This window comes from Dendronephthya gigantea, unplaced genomic scaffold (genome assembly GCF_004324835.1).
Source record: "Dendronephthya gigantea isolate DGI-Jeju-01 unplaced genomic scaffold, DenGig_1.0 000002F, whole genome shotgun sequence".
Classification (NCBI taxonomy): Eukaryota; Metazoa; Cnidaria; class Anthozoa; order Malacalcyonacea; family Nephtheidae; genus Dendronephthya; species Dendronephthya gigantea.
Window position 1 is genome coordinate 3,422 of NW_021163012.1, and position 9,038 is coordinate 12,459.

The following is a 9,038-nucleotide window of genomic DNA, read 5'->3' on the forward strand; positions in this document are numbered from 1 at the left end:
GGAAGTAAAAAGTCAAAGCGTAAGGAAGTAGCGAAATAAGGCCCGGGACCGGAAGTGACGTCATAATTAGATTAAGTGGGTGTCCGACCACGCCCATCGAAAAACCGGAAGTAAAAAGTCAAAGCGTAAGGAAGTAGCGAAATAAGGCCCGGGACCGGAAGTGACGTCATAATTAGATTAAGTGGGCGTGTCCGACCACGCCCATCGAAAAACCGGAAGTAAAAAGTCAAAGCGTAAGGAAGTAGCGAAATAAGGCCCGGGACCGGAAGTGACGTCATAATTAGATTAAGTGGGCGTGTCCGACCACGCCCATCGAAAAACCGGAAGTAAAAAGTCAAAGCGTAAGGAAGTAGCGAAATAAGGCCCGGGACCGGAAGTGACGTCATAATTAGATTAAGTGGGTGTCCGACCACGCCCATCGAAAAACCGGAAGTAAAAAGTCAAAGCGTAAGGAAGTAGCGAAATAAGGCCCGCGGACCGGAAGTGACGTCATAATTAGATTAAGTGGGCGTGTCCGACCACGCCCATCGAAAAACCGGAAGTAAAAAGTCAAAGCGTAAGGAAGTAGCGAAATAAGGCCCGGACCGGAAGTGACGTCATAATTAGATTAAGTGGGCGTGTCCGACCACGCCCATCGAAAAACCGGAAGTAAAAAGTCAAAGCGTAAGGAAGTAGCGAAATAAGGCCCGCGGACCGGAAGTGACGTCATAATTAGATTAAGTGGGTGTGTCCGACCACGCCCATCGAAAAACCGGAAGTAAAAAGTCAAAGCGTAAGGAAGTAGCGAAATAAGGCCCGGGACCGGAAGTGACGTCATAATTAGATTAAGTGGGTGTGTCCGACCACGCCCATCGAAAAACCGGAAGTAAAAAGTCAAAGCGTAAGGAAGTAGCGAAATAAGGCCCCGGACCGGAAGTGACGTCATAATTAGATTAAGTGGGCGTGTCCGACCACGCCCATCGAAAAACCGGAAGTAAAAAGTCAAAGCGTAAGGAAGTAGCGAAATAAGGCCCGGGACCGGAAGTGACGTCATAATTAGATTAAGTGGGTGTGTCCGACCACGCCCATCGAAAAACCGGAAGTAAAAAGTCAAAGCGTAAGGAAGTAGCGAAATAAGGCCCGTGGACCGGAAGTGACGTCATAATTAGATTAAGTGGGTGTGTCCGACCACGCCCATCGAAAAACCGGAAGTAAAAAGTCAAAGCGTAAGGAAGTAGCGAAATAAGGCCCGTGGACCGGAAGTGACGTCATAATTAGATTAAGTGGGCGTGTCCGACCACGCCCATCGAAAAACCGGAAGTAAAAAGTCAAAGCGTAAGGAAGTAGCGAAATAAGGCCCGGGACCGGAAGTGACGTCATAATTAGATTAAGTGGGTGTGTCCGACCACGCCCATCGAAAAACCGGAAGTAAAAAGTCAAAGCGTAAGGAAGTAGCGAAATAAGGCCCGCGGACCGGAAGTGACGTCATAATTAGATTAAGTGGGCGTGTCCGACCACGCCCATCGAAAAACCGGAAGTAAAAAGTCAAAGCGTAAGGAAGTAGCGAAATAAGGCCCGTGGACCGGAAGTGACGTCATAATTAGATTAAGTGGGCGTGTCCGACCACGCCCATCGAAAAACCGGAAGTAAAAAGTCAAAGCGTAAGGAAGTAGCGAAATAAGGCCCGCGGACCGGAAGTGACGTCATAATTAGATTAAGTGGGTGTGTCCGACCACGCCATCGAAAAACCGGAAGTAAAAAGTCAAAGCGTAAGGAAGTAGCGAAATAAGGCCCGGGACCGGAAGTGACGTCATAATTAGATTAAGTGGGTGTCCGACCACGCCCATCGAAAAACCGGAAGTAAAAAGTCAAAGCGTAAGGAAGTAGCGAAATAAGGCCCCGGACCGGAAGTGACGTCATAATTAGATTAAGTGGGCGTGTCCGACCACGCCCATCGAAAAACCGGAAGTAAAAAGTCAAAGCGTAAGGAAGTAGCGAAATAAGGCCCGGGACCGGAAGTGACGTCATAATTAGATTAAGTGGGTGTCCGACCACGCCCATCGAAAAACCGGAAGTAAAAAGTCAAAGCGTAAGGAAGTAGCGAAATAAGGCCCGGGACCGGAAGTGACGTCATAATTAGATTAAGTGGGCGTGTCCGACCACGCCCATCGAAAAACCGGAAGTAAAAAGTCAAAGCGTAAGGAAGTAGCGAAATAAGGCCCGTGGACCGGAAGTGACGTCATAATTAGATTAAGTGGGCGTGTCCGACCACGCCCATCGAAAAACCGGAAGTAAAAAGTCAAAGCGTAAGGAAGTAGCGAAATAAGGCCCGGGACCGGAAGTGACGTCATAATTAATTAAGTGGGTGTGTCCGACCACGCCCATCGAAAAACCGGAAGTAAAAAGTCAAAGCGTAAGGAAGTAGCGAAATAAGGCCCGCGGACCGGAAGTGACGTCATAATTAGATTAAGTGGGCGTGTCCGACCACGCCCATCGAAAAACCGGAAGTAAAAAGTCAAAGCGTAAGGAAGTAGCGAAATAAGGCCCGGACCGGAAGTGACGTCATAATTAGATTAAGTGGGCGTGTCCGACCACGCCCATCGAAAAACCGGAAGTAAAAAGTCAAAGCGTAAGGAAGTAGCGAAATAAGCCCGCGGACCGGAAGTGACGTCATAATTAGATTAAGTGGGCGTGTCCGACCACGCCCATCGAAAAACCGGAAGTAAAAAGTCAAAGCGTAAGGAAGTAGCGAAATAAGGCCCGGACCGGAAGTGACGTCATAATTAGATTAAGTGGGCGTGTCCGACCACGCCCATCGAAAAACCGGAAGTAAAAAGTCAAAGCGTAAGGAAGTAGCGAAATAAGGCCCGCGGACCGGAAGTGACGTCATAATTAGATTAGGCGTGTCCGACGCCCATCGAAAAACCGGAAGTAAAAAGTCAAAGCGTAAGGAAGTAGCGAAATAAGGCCCGCGGACCGGAAGTGACGTCATAATTAGATTAAGTGGGTGTCCGACCACGCCCATCGAAAAACCGGAAGTAAAAAGTCAAAGCGTAAGGAAGTAGCGAAATAAGGCCCGCGGACCGGAAGTGACGTCATAATTAGATTAAGTGGGCGTGTCCGACCACGCCCATCGAAAAACGGAAGTAAAAAGTCAAAGCGTAAGGAAGTAGCGAAATAAGGCCCCGGACCGGAAGTGACGTCATAATTAGATTAAGTGGGCGTGTCCGACCACGCCCATCGAAAAACCGGAAGTAAAAAGTCAAAGCGTAAGGAAGTAGCGAAATAAGGCCCGGACCGGAAGTGACGTCATAATTAGATTAAGTGGGTGTGTCCGACCACGCCCATCGAAAAACCGGAAGTAAAAAGTCAAAGCGTAAGGAAGTAGCGAAATAAGGCCCGCGGACCGGAAGTGACGTCATAATTAGATTAAGTGGGCGTGTCCGACCACGCCCATCGAAAAACCGGAAGTAAAAAGTCAAAGCGTAAGGAAGTAGCGAAATAAGGCCCGCGGACCGGAAGTGACGTCATAATTAGATTAAGTGGGTGTGTCCGACCACGCCATCGAAAAACCGGAAGTAAAAAGTCAAAGCGTAAGGAAGTAGCGAAATAAGGCCCGCGGACCGGAAGTGACGTCATAATTAGATTAAGTGGGTGTGTCCGACCACGCCCATCGAAAAACCGGAAGTAAAAAGTCAAAGCGTAAGGAAGTAGCGAAATAAGGCCCCGGACCGGAAGTGACGTCATAATTAGATTAAGTGGGTGTGTCCGACCACGCCCATCGAAAAACCGGAAGTAAAAAGTCAAAGCGTAAGGAAGTAGCGAAATAAGGCCCGCGGACCGGAAGTGACGTCATAATTAGATTAAGTGGGTGTGTCCGACCACGCCCATCGAAAAACCGGAAGTAAAAAGTCAAAGCGTAAGGAAGTAGCGAAATAAGGCCCGCGGACCGGAAGTGACGTCATAATTAGATTAAGTGGGTGTGTCCGACCACGCCCATCGAAAAACCGGAAGTAAAAAGTCAAAGCGTAAGGAAGTAGCGAAATAAGGCCCGCGGACCGGAAGTGACGTCATAATTAGATTAGTGGGCGTGTCCGACCACGCCCATCGAAAAACCGGAAGTAAAAAGTCAAAGCGTAAGGAAGTAGCGAAATAAGGCCCGGGACCGGAAGTGACGTCATAATTAGATTAAGTGGGTGTGTCCGACCACGCCCATCGAAAAACCGGAAGTAAAAAGTCAAAGCGTAAGGAAGTAGCGAAATAAGGCCCGCGACCGGAAGTGACGTCATAATTAGATTAAGTGGGCGTGTCCGACCACGCCCATCGAAAAACCGGAAGTAAAAAGTCAAAGCGTAAGGAAGTAGCGAAATAAGCCCCGGACCGGAAGTGACGTCATAATTAGATTAAGTGGGCGTGTCCGACCACGCTATCGAAAAACCGGAAGTAAAAAGTCAAAGCGTAAGGAAGTAGCGAAATAAGGCCCGGGACCGGAAGTGACGTCATAGATTAAGAGGGCGTGTCCGACCACGCCCATCGAAAAACCGGAAGTAAAAAGTCAAAGCGTAAGGAAGTAGCGAAATAAGGCCCGCGGACCGGAAGTGACGTCATAATTAGATTAGTGGGTGTCCGACCACGCCCATCGAAAAACCGGAAGTAAAAAGTCAAAGCGTAAGGAAGTAGCGAAATAAGGCCCGCGGACCGGAAGTGACGTCATAATTAGATTAAGTGGGCGTGTCCGACCACGCCCATCGAAAAAGGAAGTAAAAAGTCAAAGCGTAAGGAAGTAGCGAAATAAGCCCCGGACCGGAAGTGACGTCATAATTAGATTAAGTGGGCGTGTCCGACCACGCCCATCGAAAAACCGGAAGTAAAAAGTCAAAGCGTAAGGAAGTAGCGAAATAAGGCCCGGACCGGAAGTGACGTCATAATTAGATTAAGTGGGTGTCCGACCACGCCCATCGAAAAACCGGAAGTAAAAAGTCAAAGCGTAAGGAAGTAGCGAAATAAGGCCCGGGACCGGAAGTGACGTCATAATTAGATTAAGTGGGCGTGTCCGACCACGCCCATCGAAAAACCGGAAGTAAAAAGTCAAAGCGTAAGGAAGTAGCGAAATAAGGCCCGGACCGGAAGTGACGTCATAATTAGATTAAGTGGGTGTGTCCGACCACGCCCATCGAAAAACCGGAAGTAAAAAGTCAAAGCGTAAGGAAGTAGCGAAATAAGGCCCGTGGACCGGAAGTGACGTCATAATTAGATTAAGTGGGTGTGTCCGACCACGCCCATCGAAAAACCGGAAGTAAAAAGTCAAAGCGTAAGGAAGTAGCGAAATAAGGCCCGCGGACCGGAAGTGACGTCATAATTAGATTAAGTGGGGTGTCCGACCACGCCCATCGAAAAACCGGAAGTAAAAAGTCAAAGCGTAAGGAAGTAGCGAAATAAGGCCCGGACCGGAAGTGACGTCATAATTAGATTAAGTGGGTGTGTCCGACCACGCCCATCGAAAAACCGGAAGTAAAAAGTCAAAGCGTAAGGAAGTAGCGAAATAAGGCCCGGGACCGGAAGTGACGTCATAATTAGATTAAGTGGGCGTGTCCGACCACGCCCATCGAAAAACCGGAAGTAAAAAGTCAAAGCGTAAGGAAGTAGCGAAATAAGGCCCGTGGACCGGAAGTGACGTCATAATTAGATTAAGAGGGCGTGTCCGACCACGCCCATCGAAAAACTGGAAGTAAAAAGTCAAAGCGTAAGGAAGTAGCGAAATAAGGCCTGTGGACCGGAAGTGACGTCATAATTAGATTAGGTGGGTGTGTCCGACCACGCCCATCGAAAAACCGGAAGTAAAAAGTCAAAGCGTAAGGAAGTAGCGAAATAAGGCCCGTGACCGGAAGTGACGTCATAATTAGATTAAGTGGGCGTGTCCGACCACGCCCATCGAAAAACCGGAAGTAAAAAGTCAAAGCGTAAGGAAGTAGCGAAATAAGGCCCGCGGACCGGAAGTGACGTCATAATTAGATTAAGTGGGCGTGTCCGACCACGCCCATCGAAAAACCGGAAGTAAAAAGTCAAAGCGTAAGGAAGTAGCGAAATAAGGCCCGCGGACCGGAAGTGACGTCATAATTAGATTAAGTGGGCGTGTCCGACCACGCCCATCGAAAAACCGGAAGTAAAAAGTCAAAGCGTAAGGAAGTAGCGAAATAAGGCCCCGGACCGGAAGTGACGTCATAATTAGATTAAGTGGGCGTGTCCGACCACGCCCATCGAAAAACCGGAAGTAAAAAGTCAAAGCGTAAGGAAGTAGCGAAATAAGGCCCCGGACCGGAAGTGACGTCATAATTAGATTAAGTGGGGTGTCCGACCACGCCCATCGAAAAACCGGAAGTAAAAAGTCAAAGCGTAAGGAAGTAGCGAAATAAGGCCCGGGACCGGAAGTGACGTCATAATTAGATTAAGTGGGTGTGTCCGACCACGCCCATCGAAAAACCGGAAGTAAAAAGTCAAAGCGTAAGGAAGTAGCGAAATAAGGCCCGCGGACCGGAAGTGACGTCATAATTAGATTAAGTGGGTGTGTCCGACCACGCCATCGAAAAACCGGAAGTAAAAAGTCAAAGCGTAAGGAAGTAGCGAAATAAGGCCCGGACCGGAAGTGACGTCATAATTAGATTAAGTGGGTGTGTCCGACCACGCCCATAAAAACCGGAAGTAAAAAGTCAAAGCGTAAGGAAGTAGCGAAATAAGCCCCGGACCGGAAGTGACGTCATAATTAGATTAAGTGGGTGTGTCCGACCACGCCCATCGAAAAACCGGAAGTAAAAAGTCAAAGCGTAAGGAAGTAGCGAAATAAGGCCCGTGGACCGGAAGTGACGTCATAATTAGATTAAGTGGGCGTGTGTCCGACCACGCCCATCGAAAAACCGGAAGTAAAAAGTCAAAGCGTAAGGAAGTAGCGAAATAAGGCCCGCGGACCGGAAGTGACGTCATAATTAGATTAAGTGGGTGTGTCCGACCACGCCCATCGAAAAACCGGAAGTAAAAAGTCAAAGCGTAAGGAAGTAGCGAAATAAGGCCCGTGGACCGGAAGTGACGTCATAATTAGGTTAAGTGGGTGTGTCCGACCACGCCCATCGAAAAACCGGAAGTAAAAAGTCAAAGCGTAAGGAAGTAGCGAAATAAGGCCCGTGACCGGAAGTGACGTCATAATTAGATTAAGTGGGTGTCCGACCACGCCCATCGAAAACCGGAAGTAAAAAGTCAAAGCGTAAGGAAGTAGCGAAATAAGGCCCGTGGACCGGAAGTGACGTCATAATTAGATTAAGTGGGCGTGTCCGACCACGCCCATCGAAAAACCGGAAGTAAAAAGTCAAAGCGTAAGGAAGTAGCGAAATAAGGCCCGTGGACCGGAAGTGACGTCATAATTAGATTAAGTGGGCGTGTCCGACCACGCCTATCGAAAAACCGGAAGTAAAAAGTCAAAGCGTAAGGAAGTAGCGAAATAAGGCCGGTGGACCGGAAGTGACGTCATAATTAGATGAGGTGGGCGTGTCGGTGATTCATTGTTTTAGGTAAAAGAAATTGTATATTACATACCAAACCCACAATATAAGGACTGCCGATGCTGTGGCTCTGTCTGTATCTACAAAGAAACAAGACAATTGCTAACACTTATATGATAGAAATGTCTTTACGGAAATATTAAATATATGTTTAATTTTAGATATACATGTTTAACTTACATAAGAAAGAACAATATATTTTGAAGCTAGGATCAAGGGCATACATAACAAGGAATGGCATACTGGATCATCTCTTTTTGATTCAGTGTTACTACAGCAGGAAAGCTACACAAACTAACTATATTTGCACTGGATAATTCTGTCAGTTCTAAACAGTTCATCCTGCAGTAAGCAACATCTGTTGTTAAAAATCACCTACTAGCGTAACATATGTTTCGCATCATTCAACCATGAACGACGAATGATAACATCCTTGTCTGCAACAATATCACCCTGACTCTTTTCAATTTGCCCCTAGACAGGTTCAAACAACAGATATAAAGCCCAAGATGATAAGAAGCACACCCAAGATTGGAGTTACCTGAAACACATCAAGTAATAACATGTTTATTTCACATGTTTACATACCCTGTGTTTTCTCTATTATAAAATTATGGCAACCACTAAATGTGGAAGATACTTTTGAACCAAGAACATACTAAACTATACAAATATTAAAGCATCTACGAAATTTTGCGAGGGTGAAGTGTCAGAAGCGATCCATATAGTTGAGTAAATCAAGAAAAAGATACCAACAGTGACTTATTAAAACACAAGGCGTGGTTTTTCTTTGTGGTGAATGTGGTTGAATTTTCAGGATTTTTTTTTTTTTGCCCAGAGAAGTGAGAGAACAAATGGTGAAACATCATGTAATACAATAGGTAGCCCAACATTCATGTTCTGTGTGCGTACATGCTACTCAGTGATTAGCATATATTAATTTATACTAAGGTTGGCAACTTTATCACCAATTATCAATAATGCATACATGTCAAACTTCGATAATTTGGATTAAAAACTATAGTCAAGACTCAAGAACCTCACCTGTGTCAACCGAAATAACAAAATCAATTCCAAAGTTTGCGGTGAACCCTCGCACTTAGACCATGTGCTATCATAACTCACAGCAATCTCTGCAATATCTGACTCAACAATGACTGTGCTATTTCCATATCTACAAGACTCATCATCGGTAACTTTCAACTCTCCGCCTAATTCCCAATTATGCAAGGACTGAAATGCACTTGCTAGGTTTGAAAGTTCAATCATTCGATAACCATACTCGCCATCAAAATCCTCTTCTATCTATATCTTCACTTGTAAGCTTTCGTATTGAAGCAGTTTCATTCAGTGATGTTGACCCACATGGCATTGATGTCGATGATGAAACACACTCAGAAGAGCTACTTTGACCATGGAAGCATGATTATCTTGCTCATAAATCTGAATCCTGCAATATTAGAACAGAGTACGAAGGTATTTTATAAACAAAATCATTATCTGAGTATA